Below are 25,034 nucleotides of genomic sequence, written 5' to 3'. Positions count from 1 at the left end.
TAATCATAATCTTTAACCAGACTTTTTTTTTTTTTTGGTTGTCAGTCTTTTCTTGCAGAGAGTATAAAACTTTGATATGTGCTTGTAAGCAATTTGTCTTAATTAATTTTAGGGTGACACAAACAATAACAGTAGTGTATAAAACTACAATTGATTCTTACATTAATTTGTCTGAAAAGTTCTTCGTTTTTTTTTTTTTAACACAGTTTATCCTAGGACTAATTCTGGGCCCTACCTCTTGCAAAACAATTTATATATGAATGCAATATTTGATTTATTTTCTCTCTCCACCTCACCCTCCTCTCCCAGGTTTCCTTGTCCCTAAGAATAGGGCACATGCTAAGTCTGGATGGATGAATGGTAAGTCTCATAAGAAGGAAGAGAGGGAACTGATAGTACTTATGGGGGTGAGAGCCTCATGCAGCTCTATATTATAAAAGGAAATGAGGAGGTAAAGCATCCTACAGGGACCTGAGACTAACAGGTTGGCATGGTACAAATCATGCAGCACCTTGTGGACTTGCTAAGGAACGTAGATCTTATACACACATCAAAAGATGAAACTGACTTTAGCTAAGGGCTGCTGAAATTCACAAAAATGTGCTGCATGTGTTGAGAGTTTTAAGAACAGCATTCTTACCGGTTGAAATAGGCTAGGATATGCTGGAGAAGCAAGTAATACTCAAGTCTCAGTGACCTAGAACAACTAAGATTTATTTCTTGCTCACGCAACATGTCCAGACAGAGGGGTGAGGGCTGTGCTTCACACAGTTACTGTGCAGGACCTGGGATAACAAAGATGTTCCCATTTTATGATCATCACAAGGCCGCGGGATTTGTTGCAACAGAGAAGAGAAGATAGAGAAGCATGCAGCAGCAATTAAATGATTCTGCTTGGAAATGACAAACTTCTCACATTATGTCGACCAAATCAGATCACAGTCACACCAACTTCAAGAAGCACAGGGGAAGATAATAGTCCCACATTCCTGGAAAGAAACTCTTGAAATATTAATAAATATTAGAAATGTCTACTCTGTATAGCAAACACAACACAAGGGACAGGATGGCCACTTCAGATCTTGAAGGATGTTTTAGACAGTGACCAAAAAGAGAATTAGATCGACCTGTGTGTGTCTGATTAAAAGGAAAGATTTCAGACTTTCAGAATGGCAGTGTGAGGGTTTTGGTAGACCCTCTCTCCAGTGAAACAGCCATTTAACTGGTAAAAATTGTAAACAACTATTTAAAGCCTCTAGAAATTGTCCTAAAAGCGTACAGCAAATGGAAAAACATTTATTCAAGAAAATCTACTATATGCCAGTAAGAGCATTAAGAGTTGGTAGCATTTGAGCCATGACTCATTCTCATGCCCCTGCCCCCATGTCCATGTGATAGAAGCTCTATCCAGGAAGATGTGGCTAAGAAGATGGGGGCTGCTACTCTCCACTCCCCAGCTCCTAGTGTAGGACCCCTCTGAGAGGGGCAGGCTGCCAGTGTATCTCATACCCTCTAGCCCTGAGTTGTGGAAGTGCTATTTTAGGCCAGTGTGGCTGAGATCTTTTCCCCACTTAGAGCTTACTTTGTGGGTCAAGGGCTTTGATTCAGACATGATAGGTCAAGACAAATCTGGGGCCCCTGAGTGTGCTTAATGGATGAAAATTTTATGCCAAGAGGGGGCAAGAGAAGAAAACCAAGTACTCTCAACTTTTTCCCTCCCCCACCCTAACACACAGTGCCCACTTGTAGAGCAGAAGTTTCACTGCAGAAATGGGCCATTGTCCCTGCTCCCAGCTCTGGTGTAGTGGCATGGGTGTTCTATCTAAAGGGAGATGCAGGTTGTCATAAGAATAGGAATGGAGAGCTCCATTGCACTTGACTAGTCTTAAAAAAAAAAAAAGGAGAGCTCTGCAGTTCTGCCAGAGGAGTAACTTTATTGGAAAGGCATGAAGCGGTTCTTGCCTAAGTTCATTCACAGTAGACATGTTGGTGGTGAGCAATTAAGGGGTGGGGGCTGGTAGCTCCATGAATCTAGTAGCCACATGCAACATGGCAGATTGGAAAGAGACAACCCAGAATACCCTTCCTAAGATGATGTTCACCCCAAGGGCTCCAGAAGTGTGGTGTACACAAGGCTGTATTCACTCAGGAACAATCAGAGAGGGTCATGGGTTAGACTGGAAAGCATTCTCCAAGCCACATAGATCCATCAGTAACATGTAGATTTATTGGAAGACTTTGGGAGAAGACTCAAAGGGCATAAGCACAGAGCAAACCCCGGCTCAGCAAGCTACTCTGACCCAGAGGTGACTCCTAGGAATCCGGACTTTAAAAAATGACACTCATCCTGGTGATCTGAACAGCTGGGCACCTGCCCCACTCTGCACCCCCTCAGGAGTGACCAGAAAGAGACGCTCTTTAACTAGTAACTCTGAGCTACTAGACCCTGGCTGAACATGGAGCAAAACTGTAAACTCCCTGAAATGTGAAAGCAGTCTCCAAGACACACACACACACATACACACACACACACACACACACACACACACACAGAGACAGTGGTAAAAGGCAAAAAAACCCTAACTGGCTGAGAGGGCTTAAGCACAACCTTTGACCAAAAAGTGGTTTATGCTGACTCAGGGGCCAGCCTCTAGGAAGTGAAGGGGAGAAACACCCAAGCAGAGACTTCAGAGGCTCCATGTGGTCGGGAAAATAGACATCACAGAGTTAGTCACGCAGAGTCCCTAAACAAACAAATGACCAAACAACAAACTCAGACGGGAGGGAGAAGAGGGGAGGGAAGGATCAGTACAGAGTTGCTACCATGTATTATCTAAAGTGTCCAGTTCTCAACAAAAAGCTCTAAGTCATGCAAACAAATAACAAAGTGTGACCTACACACAGGAAAGGGAAACAAACAAAAAACAGGCTTGGAAGGCCCTAGAGGTTGAACTTTGCAAATAAAAACTTCAAAGCAGCTATCATGAATATATTCAAAGGACTAAAGAAAACCATGTTTAAAGAATTAAGCAACAGAATGACAACAATGACTGAATACGTAGAAATAGAAATGATAAAAATGAACCAAATGGAAATTTTGAAGTTGAAATGTACAACCCTGAAATTAAAAACTTGCTAGAGAGGCTCAGTAGTAGATTTGAGCTAACAGAAGAAAAAATCAGTGTGAACTTAAAGAGAGATAATGAGAGATTATGCATTCTAAAGAACAGAAAGAAGAAAGAAAAGGAAGCAGGGTCTCAGATCAACATGGGGCACCATTTAGCACCCCAATATTTGCATATGGAATGTAGGACAAGACCAGAGAAAGGAATAGAAAGAAAATATTCTGTCATAATGGCTGAAAACCTGCCAGATTTGATGAAAAACACTAATGGAAGCATCCAAGGACCTCCATGAAATCTAAGTGGGATCAATGCAAAGAAAGCCATATGCATTCACCCAGACACATTATAGTCGAACTGTTGAAAGTCAAAGTGAAAGAGAAATCTTGAAAGAAGCAAGAGATAAACTACTCATTATGTACAAGGGAACCCTAATCAAATTAATAGCAGAATTCCCATTGGAAAAATAGAAGCCAGAGGCAATGAAAAAAGTCAATCAACAAGCTTATATTACCCAGCCTGGTGGCACATGCCTGTAATCTCAGCATTTTGGGAGGCCAAGGTGGGAGGATTGCTTGAGCCCAGGAGGTCAAGACCAGCCTGGGCAACACGGCAAGACCCCGTCTGTATAAAACATTTTAACAATTGGCCTGGTGTGGTGGCATGCACCTGTGTTCCCAACTACTTGGGAGGCTGAGGTGGGATGATTGCTTGAGCTTAGAAGGCTGAGGCCTCAAAAAAAAAATCCTATATCAAGCAAAGGTAGAAAGCTATGTTTTGAAAATGAAGGCAACCCTCATACATTGGTGGTGGTGGGAATAAAAAATGGGGCAACTGCTTTAGAATACAGTTTGTCAGTCCTTTCAAAAACTTCAACATAGAATTACCCAGCAATTCTACTCCTAGGCGTATACCCAAAAGAAATGAAACACACATCCGCACAAAAACTTGTATATGAATGCTCATAGCCAAAAAGTGTAAAAAAGTCCAAATGGCCTCAACGAAGGAGGAGATAAATAAATGTGGTATCTTCCTACAATGGAATATTATTTGGCATTAAAAAGAGATGAAGTACATGCCCTACAGCAGGGAGGAACCTGGAAAACATTAAGCTAAGGGAAAGAAGCCAATCCCAATGGACTACATATTGTGTGGTGTCCGACATAGAAAACATCCAGAATAGGCAAATTCATAGAGACAGAGGTTGTCTTATTGGCTGCCCAGGGCTAGGAAAAGGGGGAGGAAACGGGGAGTATCTGGCTGCTATCACACAGTACCACACATTAGGTGGCTTAAAACAACAGAGATGTATTCTTTCATAGTTCTGGAAGCTAGAAGTCCAAAATCAAGGTGTTGGCAGAGCCATCCTCCCTCCAAAGCCTCTAGGAGAGGCTTCTTCCCTCCCTCTTTCAACTTCTGGCATCCCAGGAGTTTCCTGGCTTGTGGCCACGTAACCCCAATATCTGCCTCCATCTTCCCTCTGTGTCTGTGTCTGGCTTCACATGGCATTCTCCTCTCCGTGTGTCCGTGTCCAAGTTTCCCTCTTCTTAAAAAAACACTGCTTATATTAGAATAAGGCCTACCCAAGAGACCTCATCTTAACTTGATTACATCTGAAAAGATTCTATTCCCAAATAAGGTCACATTCACCAGTACTGGGGCTTCAGATTTCAACATATCTTTTTGCAGGGATGTAATTCAACCCATAGAATCCTAATAGGTATGGCAGTTTTCTGGAGGGGTGACTAAAATGTTCTAACATTGATCATAATGATGGTGGCATGACTCCTTGGATATTCTAAAAACCATTGACTTGTGTGTTTTGAATGGATGAATTGTGTGGTATGGGAATTGTATCTCAAAAAAATTGTTTTTAAAAATGAAATAGAAATAAGAATATCCCTAGATTAAGAAAGAAAAAAATGGACTTTGTGGCTAGAAGCCCATCTTAAAAAGAAATACTTAAAGATGGTCTTCAGGTTAAAAGTTAGTGACGCTAAAAGGTAATTCAAATCCACATTTAAACATACACACACACACACACACACACACACACGCACACACACACGGCCGGGCACGGTGGCTCATGCCTATAATCCCAGGACTTTGGGAGCCTGAGGTGGGTGGATTGCCTGAGGCCAGGAGTTCAAGACAAGCTTGGACAACATGGCAAGAACCCATCTCTACAAAACATACAAAAATTAGCCAGACTTGGTGGCGAGGACATATAGTCCCAGCTGTTCTGGAGGCTGAGGTAGGGCAATGACTTGAGCCCAGGAGGCTGAGGTTGCAGTGACCTGAGATTACACCACTCCACTCCAACCTGGGCAACAAAGCGAGACCCTGTCTCAAAAAAACAAAAGCAACAACAACAAACCAGTTCCAGCTAAGGTAATTATGTAAGTAATGATAAAAGGCACTATAACTATATATTTCTCTTTCTTTTCTTTGCTGATATAAAAAGCAATTATATAAAAGAGAGGAATCCATACATTCACTTTCACCCACATAAAGCCAGACAGCCCCAGGATTCTTTCTAAATTTCAGCCATCAGCCAGTTCTGTCCAACTTCCAAGCTGCTCTCCTATCCCAATATTTCCTGTCCTTGGTGGGGGTTCCTGGGGTATTGACCTATTGAACCTGGCATGATTCTGCCACCACCCACTCCTGAAATGGAAGCCAAATAATTATTTTTGAGGCATTTCTCATTGCTGCTGATACTGGTTGAGAAACTACATGTGTTCTTTGCTGAAAGAACAAAAACACTTATCTGAAAGTTAATCACACTTTCTAAATGACAGAAATGTTTGGCTGGAGTTAAAAACTAAAGGTTAAGGATAAAGGTCCATTTTCTTAGATTTAATCCCCTTGGCCTTGGTCCTACCCCGGGCTGGGAGATTTTTAAAAGCAAAGGTTAGCATCTGTCTGAGAAGTAACTGGTCCACATATAATACAACATTTGTTTTTTTCTTTTTTTAAGTGACATCCACTGATTCCAAGCTTTTTATGAGCAGCTCTGGTTCTTGGCTGTCTTGAGTAGAGAATTATTATTGGCATTGCCTGAAGTGTGTCAGCTGTTTGAGATACACTGTTGCCGCATCTGATTGTGATGGGGACTCCTAGTATCTTTCCTCATCCAGAGAGCAAAGGACGTCTACTTACTGGCGTGGGAGTTTTTAGATTCCCACGTTCCACTGTCACTTTTGCTCTGAAATCCAATGGGGATCCAGTAGGACTCTGCATTTGGAAATGGTGCGCTTCGCATTCACAGCAGAGGATCAAGATCAGAGCTTAGTGATCTGACACCTCCTCTCCTAATCTGTGCTGCCAACCCAAGTTGTTTATTACCCTTGAGTTGTTTATTACCCTTGGGTTGGAGACACCTTAGAAGAGAGAACTCCAGTGGGTTACTCCTCTGCTGGAGAGGCACGGAGCCCCGCAGGGAAGACTAAATGCAGCAGATCTGGTGGAGGAACTTGGTGACTGGGCATCTGGGGACCCTGGGGAGAAGTTTAAAGCTGCCAGTTCTCCCTGAATCCAAAAAGGTGAGGAAGGGATGGTGGTGAGGGGGATGACAGAGTCAGGGATTGAGGGGCAGAAAGGATGAGCTGAGTCATTCCTTTTCCCACCCCCCACCCCCCGCCCCGAGATGGAGTCTTGCTCTGTCACCCAGGCTGGAGTGCAGTGGCTCTGTCTCAGCTCACTGCAACCTCCACCTCCCGGGTTGAAGCGATTCTCCTGCCTCAGCCTCCCCAGTAGCTGGGATTACAGGTACCCACGACCATGCCCAGCATCTAATTTTTGTATTTTTAGTAGAGATGGGGTTTCACCAGTTTGACCAGGCTGGTCTTGAACTCCTGACCTCGTGATCCACCCACCTCACCCTCCCAAAGTGCTGGGATTACAGGCATGAGCCACTGCGCCCAGCCTGAGCTAAGTCATTTCTAACCAAAGTTGGGAGAATGGAGAAAGGCCCAGGAAAGGGGGAGCGTACCGTCAGCCTCCCAGGCAGGAGCCACTGGGCCTGTGACCACAGCAGGATTCCCCCTCACTAGTATTCCAGCAACCCACCCTGAGTCCCGGGGAGCTCCCAGAGGAAAAGAACTGCCTGTCTCAGAGTCACAGCTGCCGAGTCTGGCTGAACACATGCCCAGGGACAAAGAGCTGCTGGGCAAAGACTGGTGAACATCTGATGAAAATGTCGTGTTTCCGGATAAAATTTACTTCTCGGTAGTCAAGAGAAGACTTAATCATGCTGCTAAGCTCACGTTCATACTCAGAAAATCTTGTCTATGCAGGCTGGACAAGTGGTCTCAGCCTGAAAGCCCTCAGTAGCAACCATGTGATTTAATACACCCCCCTCTTGCCTTGACCCCCAATAGCAGTTTCTCAACAACAACAAAAAAGCATGTGGAAAGCAATTATATAAAAAAGAGGAATCCATACATTCTTAAAGTACACAATAAGGCATGGGCTTATTGTATATTGTGTGCCAAGAATTAAAAAGCACACAATATATATGTTCTTTGGCTTTTACTCTTGCTCAGGAGAATATCAGAGAGCACTGGGCCTTTTTTAGGGAAAGATGGTTTGCTGGGATACTATTATTTGTTCAAGAAATTCTAACAGTAAATGCATGCTGATTTAAAAGAAGCATGTTTGGGGGGTATATATTGCCAATACCTTAAAATAAAAGTGAGTATAAAGCTACAAGGACTGTATCCATCATGATTTACTTCCTAATTGATCCTTATGATATAGGATCATGATATAGGATCCCCGTGTTGTCATTTACCCCTCTGATAAAGATGGTGAGCGAGGCTAAGAAAATGAGTTTGGAATCAAAAATGGAATCCCACCCAATTGCTAACAAGCTGTGTGACATCAGGCAAGTTGCCCAAGCTTTCTGAGTCCCGTTTTTCACTTTTTAGAATATAATAATTTTGTTCTAGAGGGATGTTTTAAGAATCACCGTTGAGGCCAAGCCCATGTTTTATTCCAGAGCTTCTCAATGTGAATAATGCAAATGAACTACCTGGGATCTTGCTAAGACGCAGCTTCAGAGTCATTATCTGGGGTGGGAGCCGAGATTCTGCATTGTTAGCAAACTCTCTTGCTCCCATGCTGGTGCGCTGTGGCTGGTCTGAGGAGCTCACTTTGGACAGCCAAGTTTTGCAGCACTCACAGCACGGATGCCACCCCCTGCAGCCCTCCATGGGGGCCTGGTGAGAGCCTGCTGGGGACCCACCTGGGACTCATGAAGGCCCATCATTCAGTGACTGATCAGCATGAGTGAAGGCTGGATATCTGCCACTTATCACAGCTAATGGAACTGTCTCCCTTAGATAAATTGAGTTAGAGAACAGCTTTAGGGTTAACAAATTAACTTTATACTTTATTTTCTGAGCCCTTGACGTCTGTGATCCCACTGGGTTGATTTGGTTTGGTTTTTCGGTGAGACCTGTAAGGGAGAGGTGCTATAAATAAATCTAATTTACAAAAAAACAAAGTCAACGACACTGGACCCGGCCCCTGCTCTTCCATCCACACCTCACAGCCTGTGATGGTGATAATGCACTTCGTTCTTTTCATTCTTGGGCACACCCTTTCCATCCCCCATAGCTGAGGCGTAGTCAGGGGGCAGGTCTGGCTAAAGATGCTTTTTTGGCCCCTTCATTTCTTTCCCTTTGCTTCCTGCGTCCTCATCCCCACACCCCTTTCTTTCCTAGGAGCTCCCATGAGGACCTGCAGGGACTCTAGTCCATCACAGTTGCTTGCAGATGCCCTCCCAGCCAAGGCTCAGTCATTGGTCCCTGTCTGTCCAGAGTTTTGCCAATTGGTTTATGAATTAATTTCCTGGGGCTGTCTTAACAAACTGAGTGGCTTAGAACAACAGAATTTTATTCTCAGGTCAGGAGGCCAGCAGTCAGAAATCAAGGTGTCGGCAGGGCTGGTTCCCTCTCGAGCCTCCAAGGAAGAATCTTTTCCATGCCTCTCTCCCAGCTGCTGCTGGTGGCCGGCAACCCTTGGCGTTCCTCGGCTTGCGGACACAACACTGCAATCTCTGCTTCCATCCTCACGTCGGCCTCCGCCCTGGGTCTCCCTCTGTCCTCTTCTGTCTCTTACAGACACTCTCATTGGATTTAGGGTCCATCCTAATCCAACGTGACCTCATCTCAATCCGCACTTCAATGACATCAGCGAAGACCCTCTTTCCAAGTAAGGTTAAATTCCGAGGTTCCAGGAGGAGATAATTTGATGGAGACACGATTCAGCTCACTAGAGTTTGGAAGAATTTTTCTGATGGGAGGTTTGGAGGATGGGAGAAAAAGAACAGGAAGACCAAAGCAGAGAGGGAAATGAACTTGTCCATGAGAAGTGCAGGGAGCTATAGGGGATCCATGAGACCCATTGGTGCCCGCACAAGGACACAAACCAGTCTCCTCTGCCCGGCCACAGTGGGGTAGCGGGATGGGCAGGGCACCGAATGCCTGGCAGACGGTGGGCAAGAGATGCCAGGAGGATATAAGGCACTTTCTAGGCCCCGTGGGCTGTGAGAAAGCCTTGTACCTGGAAGTCAGGGGAGTTTGGGGTCAAATAAGGACACATTATTATGCTTGGCTGCTGAGAAGCTCATTTGACATTTGGAAAATAAAACATGAAATTGTTGAGGGATCAGGCATTGCTAATAGCTCATAAATAGCAGAAATTGTGGGCCCAGCCTCCCCTGCAAGTGGGACCGACAGTGGAGAGCTCAGGAAAGAGCTTGCGGGTGGGACCTTGGAGATGAGGACCTGAGAGCAGTGGTCTCCTGAGGCAAGAGGCGGTGGGGCCATATGTTGCGGAGGAAGTTGCAAAGAGAGACATCCTGGGTCTGCACACTGCCCAGCAAAGAGCACATGGAAGCAGACAGGAGGTGAGGACAGGCGTCATTTTGCCTGGATTACCCAGGCAGGAGGGCACTGGAGAAGACTTTGAGATGAGGGCAGGCTGGGCTTGGGCTGAGCTGCAGGCAATCTTACAGTAAGACAATCCCCCTGCTCCTTATGTTTAATTGTGGTAAAATATACCTAACATGAAATTTGCCATTTTAGCCTTTTTTCTTTTTTTCTTTTTTTTTCCTGAGACTGGGTCTCACTCTGTCACCCAGGCTGGAGGGCAGTAACGTGATCTCAGCTCACTGCAACCTCCACCTCCCGGGTTCAAGTAACTCTTGTGCCTCAGCCTCCTGAGTAGCTGGGATTACAGGCACGTGCCACCACGCCCAGCCACTTTAGCCATTTTTAAGTGTACAATTCAGTGGCATGAAGTACATTCACATTGTTGCGTGTGTCCCTTACTTTTTTATCATGAGCGAGGGACGGAGGGCGATGACCTATTGTTGGTGACAGAGTGGCATAAGGAGGTGGGGCTAGAGTCTTGGGTAAGGGGGAGAAGAGGACAACCCCCCCTCCAGCTTGTGATAAAAGGAGCTTAGGTTCTGCAGAGAGATGGACTTTGTGGAACTCTGGAAAGCACAGTAGAGATACTGTTCAGGAATAAATGGGCACTGATTTCTGCTGTGTCCCCTTGGGATGTAGCCCTGCTAATGCCAAATTTGCTTTGAAAGCCAGAGAAAAGCCCTCGATGTTGATAAACAACCTCTGATACAAAAGTGCACAGATTTCCTTAGCATCTTTACTCTAGGAAAACCGTACAGTAAATTGAGAAGAGACTTCAGTGCAAGTTCTCTTCAAATACGTGGGGGCATCCTTATACTAAAAAAGCGTTTGCTGTTTATCCGAAATCCAAATTTAACTGATGTCCCGTATTTTTATTTGGCAACCATGTTCTGATGAGACTTTGATATCTGGGCTAACTAAATCCAGAACTTTTGCTAACTGTGCCCCACTGTGATGGGGTCTTCTCACCAGTCACTAATCCATCAGAAACCCACTGAAGGTTCAGGTGCGCGTGGCCAGCCCATTCCTAGCCCGCCACACTGCTACCCAGACAGAACATCCACTGCTTCCACATTCTCCCCAGGCTGCAAAGAGTTCCCAGGAGACTTTCTTTTCCCCTTCAAAGCTGTGCACTTGGGCCTGGTTTCACCTGCAGAGAAGTGGGTAATGGCTGATAGAGGAAGATGCGGGTCCCTAAGACAGTCGCCTCTGCTCCACAGTGCCATCTAGAGGAAAGCCAGGACATACGCTCTGAGGAGCGCAAGGCTGGGATGTTAATAAACAGGCCCTTGGGAAATCTGGAGTGCCCTGTTCCCCTCATTATGATCCCGATCCCAGGCAGAAATGCCTGTGGGCTATCACTACAAAAGGAAAACAACAACCAAAAATGCATCCAGGATTAAAACCACCATTTCAAAAGCACATCATTAAAGCAAGCTGTGACCCAAATATTTGTTTTGGTGTGCTTAAGAGTTTTTCAAGCAATTGAAAAGAGTGGAAAAAGTGAAACACCAAGAAAAAAGAAAAAGAAAAAAAAGCAGAGCAAGGAATGTGTTGGATGATTTTCTGCAAGCCAAGGAGGACTTTTTTATTTAAAAATATGTAAGCTTTGGTGTTGAGGGAGAACTACTGCAAAACTAGACTTGAATTATCATTGGAGCAGGATTTTGAAAATGTATTAAGAGTGGCAGGCTGGGCGTGAGGGTGTCTATAGCCTGGATGAAGGTGCTTATGAAGTAAAAGGCATGTCAATGGGAAATGTGGTTGCTGGAAACATGAAGTTAAATTCAGTGCAAAGAGTAGGACAACCTCACATGTGTCCTTGTGTGCAAGGGAAATCAGCTGCCCTCTTGGCTGCTTTCTCACACTCCAGTAGGGCATTGCCAGTCCATCACACAGAGCTGTCTATAAGACATTGATGGAGTACTATGGAAAGCTTATGGGCATGCACAATTGGGCTTAGTCCCTTTACCACTCATTCACTTTATAATTACAGGAAGCAACTTAAGTTCTCTTGTCAATTTTTATGTACTTGAAAGAACTACTAATAAAATTCAAATTTATAGAACATTGCCCCCCAAGGGGCATTTTGTGTTGGTGATAATATTCTACTAACTTGAAAAGTTGCAGCAAAGATGCGCCTTCCGCTAAACTCTAACTCAGTCTCTTTCTTTTTCTCTCTCTCTTTCTCTCTCACTCTCACTCTCTCAAAGGGTCAGAATGCCTGGGTTCTTACCTTCATATTAGCTCTGAAACAGACTTCAGATAAAACCTAGCTACGTCGTTCTGGCTGAAACTTTATAGGTGTTAGGTATAAAGTAAGCACCCTGGGTCTTGCTTCTGTTAATGGACTTGCAATTGTGGAAGCTGCCACTACGTGGCGTCGTGAGTCACAGTGAATCCTAGTGAGTCACAGGCATGAAACCTAAGTTCTGGCTATCCCTAGTCAAGGCTATTTATGGTCCTAGGTAAGTACGTAAACTAGTCAGCCGTGTTTATTTTTTTTCATAAACATCACATTGATATTGATATGGATGTAAACCTCTGACAATAATTATTACCTGATTTATTTTTTTAATATTGTATTTATTTTTAATAAACATTTTCCAATAACTGTATTATATTTATTGTATAAATAATATCCTTTGGAGTAGGGTTAAAGAATGTGGGCTGGCATCAGCGATGTACCTTCAGAATGTGTCTTATCAACTCTAGTTTTTCATACTCTGTTTTAGAAAGAACATACTTTACTCTTCAGTTCCACAGTGAATATTAACAAGTCTTCCATATGGAAACAGTCACATCGTGCTTTTGGGTCTTGGTGTCAGATATTCTCTTACACCTGTTTATAACTTACCAAGGAAAATGCTTACTTACTTGTTTCCAAGCCCTTCTTCTATTTCTGGAACTCCCTTTTCTACTTTCAAGTGGGGTTTAGCTATTACCAAGTTCTGTACTTCAGAGAACTTTGTTTTACATTGTAGAAGAGCACTTGCCAGGCAAGGTGTGCAGAAAACAATTCCTCTGGGCTTTACAACATGTGTAATGGTCTCTTTCTAGTCTGGAGAGTTTCATAGGCAGCCAACTGTCCCCACTCTTTCCTCCCTTTAAAATGTAAATGTATTTAAATCAATAGGGTGTGATGGTTAACAGCCTAGGCTCTGTTGGTCAGGCACGCTTGGAATTGAATGGTTGTTCTGGTGCTACTTCTTATCTTCTCTAGACCTCATCTGTCTCCTTATCTATTAAATAAGGATATTAAAGTATCTTATTTCCTGGAGTGGTTGTAAAGATCATATGTGATCACGCTTATACTAGGTGATCACAATAATGTCTCAGTTTAGATTAGCTATTATTATTATTTTATTTCATTTTTATATATACCCTATTTCCTTATACAACACATTAGAGGCTACTTATAAGACTATCTACCTTAAAATAGTAGTCAGTGCCAGAAAAGTTTTTGAATTAAAATGAAAGAGTGAGGCTGGGCAGGGGCTTGTGGGGGGAATGAAACACATGTATTGTAAGATACAAGTACTCATAAACTTCTACTCAGTTACTTAGACTTAGCCACATATTTGCTTCTGAGCTTCCCACTAGCTAAAGTGAAAAGAGAATCGGGTTCACTCATGTGATTCCTATGGACCACAAGGCAAAACCTACCAGTCTCTCAGCAAAGCATAATGGGTCTTGGTTCTTAACTCCAAGAATATATATTCCTTATGTGGGGCATCATGTCAACAGAGACAGTAACCCTAACAATAACCCTATATGAGGTATCGTAGACACTTTAAAAATATAAGCTGAGGGAAAAGTAAGAGGTAGTTTTGCTCCCCAGAGAACTGGGAACAAGACCATGTGCTGGGCAGAATTCTGAGATTCACGCCCCCTGGTGTACACATCCTGCATAATCTCTTCCTCTTTGGGCGTGGGCAGGACAGTGTTGGCTGTCACTCTCACGATTAGATTATGGGATATACAAAGTGAAGTCCCGATGTGATGAAGTCCCTAATCAGTGGCTTTAAGTAATCAAAAGGAGATGATCCTGGGTGTTCTGACCTACTCAGCCCATTAAAGAAGATCTGGAGTCTCTGCTAGCCTTGAAGAAGGATACTGCCATGCTGTGAGAGAGCCACATGGCCAGGAACTGAGGGCAGCCTCTAGGAGCTGAGAGAGACCTTCAGGTGACAGCTCATGAGACAACAGGGACCTCAGTCCTACAGTCCTGAGGACCTGGATCCTGCCATCAGCCTGAATGAGCTTGGAGCAAGATCCTGAGCTCTGGATGAGAGCACAGCCAGCAAACATCTTGATTGCAGCCTTGTGAGACCTTGCACAGAGAACCCAGTTATACCATTGCCTGGACTTCCGACCTACAGAAACTTTGAGATCATCAAAAGGTATTGTTTCAAGCTGCCGAGTTTGTGGCAATTTGTTACACAGCAATAGAAAGCTAATGCAAACCATATGGCTGGAATTCACAGCCTTTGAATATATTCAGAAATAAAATCCAGAACATCTAGGGCATTTCCCAAACTAAACTTAACATTCATGGGAGATGCTAATATATATGTGTCACGTTAAAAGCAAAACAACTTTTTTCGTTGACCCTGACTGTTCCCATTAGAAAGGCCTTTGCTCTACTGGTGGGGCAGAGAGTCAGGTTTCTGGGTTGTAAGCAACAGAAATAAACTGACTCACATTTGCAGAAGAGACTTTATGGAAAGGCTATAGTGAGGTCATGGAATCAAGGAGCAGGCTAAAGAAACAGTCTCAGAATGGACAGGAACCTGAAAACTCCTGGGGTCTCACTTCCAAAAAAAAAAAAAAAAAAAATCCTGATGGCCCGTAGCCACCAAAATAAAAGAATTTCATCTGTTCCTTTTCCCCGTCCCCACTCTTATCAGATAACTTCCCTCAAGGTTCAACAGCTCAGTAAAGTCTGAGTGGCCTGGCACTTAGCCACAGGAGAGCAGGAGACCTGAATTAACAGGTGTGCCAAGATGCACACATTGAGTGAAAGGTTATTCTCCCAAGCTCAGTTGTAACCCGAAGGAGAGAGAATGGATGATGGGCCACCCAAAAACAAAGGGGGTTCACAAAAGTAGATCAGACTCACAAGTTTAGGGGTAGAATCTGAGACTTCCTCCTTTATGTCTTAGTGTTAGAGGAAAGGGGAAGTCACTTTTATAAGAAACGGTGAAGACTTTGGAACCACCAAATCCAAAGCTTCAGGAGAAGTAGAGAGAGGGGAGCGGGGAGCGGGGGGTGTGGGGTGGAACTACGCAGGCAGTGGAAGGCTGGGCAATGCGGTTCTTCCTTGTGAAATCCAAGATTTTGAAGAGATCGGATGCTGCACAGAGCGGACGAGGAGCCTGAGCTTTGTGCCTGTGCAAATGAGAAGAGATACTGAATCATGAAGCTTTCACTTCTGAGCATTAGCAGAAACTGCAGCAAGACTTCTGACTTTTACAAGCTATGGAATCGGCTGGAGTCTGAGCAGTTTTATCCTGTGAGAAAATGGATCCCCAGTTGCCACTGAACTATATGTATTTGGCAAGTAGTGTATCCTAAAGCCGCTCTTTGGAAACTCATAATAAAACGAGCATATCACAGGCTCTGTGCTATGTTTGGGCCTCCCCACTCCGTGTTGTTGTATTTGTTGTGGTGGCTGCAGGCTTATGATTGCTCAGGTTTGCTCAGTTCCATAAATTCTCACTAAATGCTGCATTTGTTGAAGGAATCCTGTTGTAGCTTCAGGGCTGTTCTTGCTGTTGTTTTTCAACCATACACATGTGGATTATCTTTCTAAGTGACTGAATGGTTAAGAGTTTGGTGCGCATAGTTACACATTTTCATGAACTGTTGAATTTTGTTAATACATATTGCTCCTTGACTTCAATGTATTTTATCAGTATTTATTGAATGTAAAGATTTTCAGGTAAGATTCATTTATTCATTCAAAGAATATTGATGTGCGAACCACCATTCTAGGCACGTGGGAGTACATTAATGAAGAAAAGAGACTAATGTCTGTCTTAGTCTATTCAGGCTGCTATAACAGAATACCTTAGGCTGGGTAATTTATAAAGAGTAGCTTTTACTGCTCACAGTTCTGGGGACTGGGAAGTCTGCAGAAGTCTAAGATGAAGGCACTAGCAGATGCGCTGTCTGGTGAGAGTCTGCTCCTCAGAGATGGCATCTTCTTGGTGTCTTCGTGTGGTGGAAGGGACACACAAGCTCCCTCAGGCCTCTTTTTATTTTTATTTTTTATTTTTTCAGGAACAGGGTCTTGCTCTGTCGCCCACGCTAGAGTGCAGTGGTGCAATCATGGCTCACTGTAACCTCGAACTCTTGGGCTGACGCCATCCTCCTGCCTCAGCCTCTCAAGTAGCTGGGACTGCAGGTGCACACACCACCCGGCTGGTTAATTGTTTGTTTATTTGTTTTTAGGGATGAGGGAGTGTCGCTATGTTCTCCAGGCTGGTCTTGAACTCCTGGTGTCAAGCAGTCCTCCTGCCTCAGCCTCCTGGGTCCTTGGGCTTACAGGCATGAACCAATGTGCCCAGCTCAGACCTCTTTTAAAGGGCACAAATTCATTCATGAGGACTCCACCTTCATGACCTAGTCACCACTCAGAAGCCCCACTTCTTAATACCTCCACGTTGGGGATGAGAGTTCAACTTATGAATTTCGGAGAGACACAAACTTTCAGACCACAGCAGATCCCTGCCCTGAGGGGTACATGTACCACACACACACATGCAACACACACACCACACACATACACACACACCACACATACACACATACCACACACACATACACACCCCACACATACACATACACACAACACACATACACACACCACACACACCACACACACCACACATATGCACATACGCACACACCAGACACACATACACCACACACAGACACACACACCACACACATACACATACGCACACGGCACACACACAGACACAAATCACACACATGCACCACACACATACACACACCACACACACACACCCACACACCACACACACACCACACATATACACCCCACACACACACCACACATATACACATAAGCACACCACACACACATACACCTCACACACACCACACACACATACACACCACACACACACCACACACATACACATATGCACACCACACATACACCTCCACACACACCACGGACACACTTCAACACACATACACACCTCAAACACACCACACACACACATGCACACACATACACGTGCATACATACACACACACACCACACACACATACACACACACACTTGTGTGCAGTTCTGCAGTTAAATAAAAAACTTGGGTAACTTTTTCAGACTTTGTCCTAAACTAATTTGATCAAGGAACTTTTTTTTAAGGATACGTACCATGTTTTGTAGAGTAGTGTTTTGTTTAATATACCACTCTGGAAAATGCTTATAAAGGCATCACTGGACTGAGTGTACTTCAGGAAAATCATCCATAGATACCATTTGTTTCAAAATTTGGTAAGAGTTAGGCGGCAGAGAGACTAAATTCTCCACCAGGATCTGGAGTGCAGATATTCTTTGTTGCTACTTAAAGGCAAATCTGTCTGCCTCACACGTCACATGAGTAGGGGTGACTTTGGTGAATCCTAAGGCTGTACTGGAGCTTGTCACTTGGCTACACATCTATCTCAGACCTGCTGACAGGACCAGTGTATTTCTGCGGGGTTCTGGATCAAGCAGTCCAGCCTCTTACTGGATCGTGTCTCTCAAGTCAGCCTCTGTGGAGTTATATCCGCTTCCCCTGGGATGCGGTATGAGACCAGCACATAGTGAGCACGGAGCTCACTAGATTGAGTGAAATGTTCCTGGGCTGGGGGGACTTCACGAGACCACATCTAATTTTTGCACAAATATCTGTCACTCACCACCTACCTGTGCTCGTCTGGTTGCTCGGTTGGGATTTTTTTTACAGGAAATAGGAGACTTGGTTAAATGTCTGTGTAACTTTGAGATGCTTAAGGAGAGAGACACTTTGCACTGACCCCAACAGGTTTCCTTATGCACCTGATTACAACAAAGAATCTCGGGTTCTTGCTTGGGAGAGTGGCTGAGCAGCTTTGCTGCATGTTGGCTTGTCCACCCAAGCTGGAAAAACCTGTGGTCCAGAGCCCCAGGGTGACTAATGAACATGTGTGTGACAAGGGAGAAAAAAGTTTGGGGCAATGTTATCTTTTGGGGGTAACTGCCTTTGAGGCTGTCTTCCTGGTTATTTTGAGGATGTGTGATTCACAGAAGAGAGAGGGACCTACACATTGGTCATCCTCAAGATTTTCAGGGCCATCCTAGAATAGCCTCACCCTGGATCCCAGGAACAGACCTCTTTATCAATAGTGGCATTCCTTTACATCCTCAGCTAAGTATAGTTACGATGATTGCTTTAGAGCACTCTAAAAAGAGTGACTACAGTGGCTGTGTTTGCCTTTATACTTTGAAAAAAGAATGTCCACAACAGTAAATATTTATGAAGCTTTATAATTAAAAAATATGTTCTTTAGCTAGAGACTGCTAATGTTGAAAAGACCACCCCCACCTCCCCTCCTCATTTTACCAATGAGGAAACTGAGGCCTTAGGGTCAGATAAATTCATCAAAAGCTCCCTACTAGGGGATGAGCTGAGATTATATCTTGAGTCCTCTTGAAGGAAGCTAATCTGACACACGTATATTCCCCATAGGGCCGTCACATTCTTATGGTCACACTATACTCAGATGCCGTATTAGTCTGTTCTCATGCTGCTATAAGGACAAACCCAAGACTGGGTAATTTATAGAGGAGAGAGGTTTAATGGACTCACAGTTCCACGTGGCTGGGGAGGCCTCACAATCATGGTGGAAGGCGAAGGAGGAGCAAAGGCATGTCTTACATGGCAGCAGGCAAGACAGTGTGTGCAGGGGAACTGCCCTTTATAAAACTGTCAGATCTTGTGAGCCTTATTCACTATCAAGAGAACAGCACGGGAAAAACCCACTCCCATGATTCAATTACTTCCCATCAGTTCCCTCCCATGACACAGGGGATTAAGGGAGCTACAGTTCAAGATGTGATTAGGGTGAGGACACAGCCAAACCATATCCAGTGCTGTCTTAGCAAAATTGCCACCAAAAAAAGGATGAAAATTCCAAAACACAGGCCACTAGATAGAGCATAGGAAGAACAATTTTTACAGCACCAGAGCTTGTTCGATCTCAGATAGAAACGTGCATCAGGTGACTTAGATTTTTTGCTGCTCTGTACACGTTGGAGAATGACTGTGAAAGTGCCATCCGTTTGATTTGGAGGTGACAAGTAGGTTTTAGCAAGTAGGTGAATTCACAAATATGGAATCATGAATGATGAGAATCGGCAAGATTTCTTCATTCCTTTGAGGTGGCATGTAAGCCCCCAGGCACTTAGGAAGGTCGGAGGGAGATGGATGAAGATGAGGATTACGGTCTCTGCCCTTTATTAAGAGCCTCCTGTGCATGGGTAAGGCTGAGCACTTCATGGTTTGCTGGGGCTGACCACAAGCCCCAGGGAACAGAAGTGTGTAGTCACAGGCAGAGCCAGCCCCCTCATCTTGCTTTGGTGTATCCCATTTTGTAAATCAAGAGTCAAGACCATGACCATGAAGAATTCAGGGTGGAGACAGAAAAGGGCAATTTATTTAGTCCCAACAGCCGGCAACCAGAATGCCAAAGCTCCAGAATCCTGCAGTCCTGGGACAAATGCCCTGAGGATGCATAAGCCCACGGAATCCCAGAATTCCAAATGTCCTTCGGCCCAGCTCCAGCTTCCAGTCTGTCCGGTACCATGAACTACTGCCAATTCCTCATGTTCTCTTTGTTTCTAAGGTTCTTGTCTGAGCAGGGAGGCGGTAGGGGTCTGAGTCACTGTGAGGCACACACAGGGAATGCCTAGAAGGAGGCCTGGGCCTAAGGAGGGGTTCTCAAGACGGAGATTATGCTCTGGCGTTTTGCCGTCAAAGAACTTTATTTCCTAATGTTTCTTCTTCAGCTCAGCCTCGGCTGTACCTGCCTAGCTGGTGTTGAACTAATGAATCTAACATTCCCTTCCCTTTGCATTGGGGTTTGAGTATGAAACCTGTTTGACAGGGAACTGGGGGAGAATTTGTTTGGATTTGCCTTGACGAGGCCTTTTTCAAAGATTCGGGAGGCCACTGGTTTCTCTTAAAAGTCAGCAGCACCCCAGGGAGAATGTAGGGACTGTCCTTCCACGGTTGTCTTGGATTTCAGGCTCTCTAGAAACGTCTGGCCACTGGTTGATTGACATGGCATAGACTTTGTAAAAACAAACAATATGATATTGAACCTCAGGGGAACTAGCATGTGATAACATGGCTTGCTTAAGAAAGTTATAAAGAAGAAAAAAGAAATGGAGAAAATTCTGTTAATTCTGTTAATGGGAATCAGAACAATTCTAAGATTTTCCACTGGGTGGTATTTTATTTAATGTTACTACATAACAGTCACGCATCACTTAACAAAGGGATACCCTCTGAGAAATGTAAAGTTAGGCAATTTCATCATTGTGTGAACATCATGGAGTGCACTTATACAAACCTATATGGTCTAGCCTACTACACACCTAGGCTACCAGGTCTAGGTACCTGGGTTACCTGTTGCTCCTAAGGTACAAACCTGTGCCGCATGTTGCTGTACTGAACACTGTAGGCAGTTGTAACACAATGGTATTTTTGTATCTAACTGTATCTTAACATAGAAAAGATACAGTAAAAATGCTGCATTATAATCTTACATCCTATCATACCATTATCGTATATGCAGCCTGCTGTTGGCTGAAATGTCATTATGCAGTGGATGGCTGTACATGCTTCCAGTTGGGGCAGGTCCACAATCTAAATTATTTCTGGGAATTGCTGTCTAAGACTTCTGAAGAGTGGGGAAATTTGCTTAGGTGGGATTCTTTTGCTTTTTACACTAATTAAATACATTTTTAAAAGGTTCCTTTTCCACACTCTGCACACTTCTTACCATCATTCTTAAAAAGACTAGAAGTTTGAGCATAAAGACAATATTTTTTCATAATTGCATACGTCTACCTCGAATAATGCCTGGCAAAGAGTTTATGGGTGCTGCATACATGCATGCCTGATGAATGAATGAATTAGGAATTACGGCTACAGCAGTGTGCTACTTGGATGCATTTAATTCGAATTATCAGACTATATAGATGCTCCTAGACTTATGATGGGATCATGTCCTGATAAACCCATCATGAATTAAATGGAAAATATCAAAAGTCAAAAATGCGTCTAATTTACCTAAACTGTCAAACAGAATAGCTTAGCCTGGCCTGCTAAATGCACTCAGAACCCATTAGCCTACAGTTGGGCAAAATCATGTAACACAAAACCTGTTTTATAATAAAGAATTGAATATCTCATGTAATTTATCGAACACCGACCTGAAAATGAAAACCAGAATGGTTGGATACTCAAAGTATGGTTTCTACTGAATGGTTACTGAATGGTTTCTACTGAATGGTTACCATCATAAGTCAGAAAATTGTTCAGTCAAACCATCATGAGTTGGGGACTGTTTGTAGCAGGGGTCAGCAAACATTTTCTGTAAATGGCTAGGCAGTAAGTGATTTAGCCTTGGTAGACCATACTGGTTTTGTCTCAACAGCTTGATGCTGCTGTTGCAGGTTTGAAAGCAGGCAGATAATATCACAAGGCATAGCTGTCTTCCCATAGAACTTTATTAGCAAAAACAGGCAGTCTGCTGGATGTGGCCCATCAGTTGCAGTTTACCCTGATCTACATGAAAGCATACACTGGCATCATACAAATGTTAAAAACCAATGTAGTAAAAGAGAAGGAGATTTCAAGACTCTGTGAGTGGTAGAGAGCATGCTCTCCATTCACCAAATCCCATTCCACCTTCCACCTGAACACACAGGAAGACCACATTTCCCAGCCTCCCTTGCACTTAGCGGGAGCCTTGTGACTAATTCTGGCCAATGAGGTGTGTCCAGAGGCAAAGTCCACCATGTCCAGACCTGGCCCATAAGACTTCCTGAACACTGCTCCATGCTCTCTTCCCTCCCCTGCAGACTGGGTGCAAATAATCTAGTGAAGGACTCCAGGGCCCTTCAAGTTGCTGTACTCACTTGCTGGAGTGAGCCTGGATCCCTGAATAACTCAGTGGAGGAGAGTCCTCCCCACCCCTACTATGACCTCATAATGGACTGTGAAGGGTTGTAAAATACACCTGTGCTGTTAAGGCACTGAAATTCAGGGGTCATTAGCCTGTCCTCTCTAATACCATGTCTGGGCTCAGATCTGGATAAAGGAAAGAAACTGAAAAATAAATAGAGTTCTCTCCAGGACTAACAGCCTCCTGTCTGGCGTACCTGCACTTTTTAATTGGGGAAGAGAGGAACGAGGAGGTTTTGATGCTCGCAGTCTTAGAAAGTTTATGCATAAGAAGTAGTACTGTAGTTTGGGTCTGAGAAACGGGACCTTGAAGAGAGTCACTGTGAGGTAGGGTGGCAGAAAGGAGCAGATAACAGATAAGTAGCTTTTACAGAAATTGTACATTGAGGCTGGGCATGGTGGCTCACGCCTGTAATCCCAGCACTTTGAGAGGATGAGGTCAGCAGATCACTTGAGGTCAGGAGTTGGAGACTAGCCTGGCCAACATGGTGAAACCCCATCTCTACCAGGTGCGGTGGTGTGTGCCTGTAATCCCAACTACTCGGGAGGCTGAGGCAGGAGAATTGCTTGAACCCGGGAGGCAGAGGTTGCAGTGAGCCGAGATTGTGCCATTGCACTCCAGCCTGGGCAACAGAGTGAGACTCCATCTCAAAAAAAAAAAAAAAAAAAAATTGTACATGAACTGCACCAAAACTTGTAGCCAGGATTTATACTTGGTGTGATAGTTAATCTCTGCCCTGGTTAAAATGGATTACTTTAAGCTAGCCTAGAACCTCCCATGCTAACATCATTTCTCTCTCTCTCTTTGGCTGTATAAAGTAAATTTACTAAAATTAAAATAATCAACCAGTACCACAACCTCAGTGGCTTAGCAAAATGAAGTTGATTTTGTAGTCACATCCGTGTCAATTGAGTATAAGTTGGTGGGGGTGTGGCACTTGGGCTGTGCTCCCCAGTCATTCAAAATCCAGATCCCCATCACCTTCAGCATCTCCCCCCACCCCTTCTCCTTCACTCTCCCTCACCTGAGAAATGGGAAAAGAAGGATGGAGGGGGATTGCATGTGAGGTTTTGGAGGTCAGGCCCGGTCATGGCATGCATTGCTTCAGCCTGAATTCCCTCACTCAGAACTCAGTTACACGGGTCCACCTGACTGCCAGGAAGGCTGAGAGACACAGCACGACCCGCGAGCCCAGGAAGAAAGCAAAATAGGATGTGCTGGACCCGCGGCCATCCTGGCTTAGTGGGAAAATACTTTGAGCTCCCAGTAACCAAGTGTACAAGTAAGTTTCTGAAACCAACCTGTTCTTAAATTGAAGCCTTGCTGGTGTTTTGTTGAATTACTGCAAGCCTTTGGTAATGCTTCCTTGTCTGGAAGGGCCATGAAAATAATCCAACACCAGAAAGAGAATGAGATTTCTCACAGCTGATTGTGCCGCTGCAGGAAGCCCACAGGTGGGGCAAAGCGTTTGTTACTCTCTCTGTGGCGGGGTCTTTTGGTCTGAGAGCTCCTGTGAGCCCTGCCACTCTGGTCACTCACCTTTTCTGCCCTCTGCCTTTCCCTGCAGAGTCCCTGCCTTTTCCCCAGCAGGGCCCTGGTCCCTGGAAAATTGGGGGTAAACCCTGCCGTCCTCCCAGCAGCAGGCTCCGCAGATTCTGAAGATAGGCACAGACAAAAGAGAGATTCCTCTTGCTAAGTTGGACTGTCAGTGATAAAACAATTTTTATGTGCTAAAGAACTAAAAGAACTCTGTCAACTAGAGGAGGAAGGGAAGGAACAAGACAGTGAACAAGATGGTGACAGGGACAGAAAACTCTATCTTCCCACATAACATGACCACATTTAATGGCCCCTGGGCACATACAGTTAACTGGCCCAAACAAATATATATTTTTTAAAGATGGGGTCTTGCTGTTGCCCAGGCTGGAGTGCAGTGGCGTGATCATAGCTCACTCCAGCCTCCAACTCCTAGGCTCAAGTGATCCTTCTGCCTCAGCCGCCGAGTAGCTGGGACTACAGGCGCGTACCACCATGCCTGGCAAATTTTTTTTCTTTTTTTTTTTTTTCTTTTTTTTCTTTGTTTTTTTTCTTTTTCTTCTTAGAGACAGGTCTCACTTTGTTGCCCAGGGTGGTCTTGGACTTCTGGCTTCAAGTGATCCTTCTGCCTTGACCTCCTAACATGTTGGGATTACAGGCATGAGCCACCTTGCTGGGCCCCAAAACCCTTTTCTGAGAAGCAGCTCCACTGGCCAAATACACACATTCCTTGTTTGGAGGGTGTTGAGGGAGTTGGGCTACCAGATGCTGTTTGGAAAATTTCAGTTGACTGTGTTCTACTGAGGGTTTAGGTGCTTTCCAGAGCATCTTAGGGAAAGACATGTTATGTGAAATGCGATGTAGCAAAGGCTGGTCTGGTCCCTTTCTCGTACCCCTGCTCCATACACAGAGCAATCTTTGGCAAGCACAGGCAGGAAGCCATGTTCGTGGCAGCAAGAAGGAAGATGTAGCCCCTTCTCCTTCCCCCCCATCAGGCCACCTCTAGTGGGAGGTACTAGTAGGCTCATCCTTTCACTCCTCCCCAATTGAAATGTCTCCTTTCCTTTGAGCTCAGCATTCACGTGGGGCTCTGTTGTCATTCCTACTCAAAAGGATAGCTGTAATTCTGAAATCCTCAAGGTTAGGGCCTATTTCTATTCCCAGCAGCCAGCCCTGGATC

The 25,034-nt window shown here is 44.5% G+C and overlaps 1 protein-coding gene and 1 long non-coding RNA gene across 2 annotated transcripts in view; one reads left to right on the top strand and one right to left on the bottom strand.

Moving 5' to 3' along the window:
- LOC103891477 (uncharacterized) overlaps positions 1-22,304 on the bottom strand; it is a 79,655-nt gene extending 57,351 nt beyond the window's left edge. The window contains exons 1-2 of the long non-coding RNA XR_655722.4: positions 22,272-22,304; positions 12,941-13,168 (exon numbers count right to left, since the gene is read on the bottom strand). This is a non-coding gene — a long non-coding RNA (uncharacterized LOC103891477). The remainder of the gene's footprint in view (positions 1-12,940; positions 13,169-22,271) is intronic.
- Positions 1-25,034, top strand: part of GNA14 (G protein subunit alpha 14) — a 228,654-nt gene that overhangs the window by 181,978 nt on the left and 21,642 nt on the right. The window lies entirely within an intron of this gene.

This window comes from Pongo abelii, chromosome 13 (genome assembly GCF_028885655.2).
Source record: "Pongo abelii isolate AG06213 chromosome 13, NHGRI_mPonAbe1-v2.0_pri, whole genome shotgun sequence".
In the NCBI taxonomy this organism is placed as follows: Eukaryota; Metazoa; Chordata; class Mammalia; order Primates; family Hominidae; genus Pongo; species Pongo abelii.
Note: the sequence above shows the minus strand (reverse complement) of the source record. Positions and strands in the feature narration are given on the sequence as shown.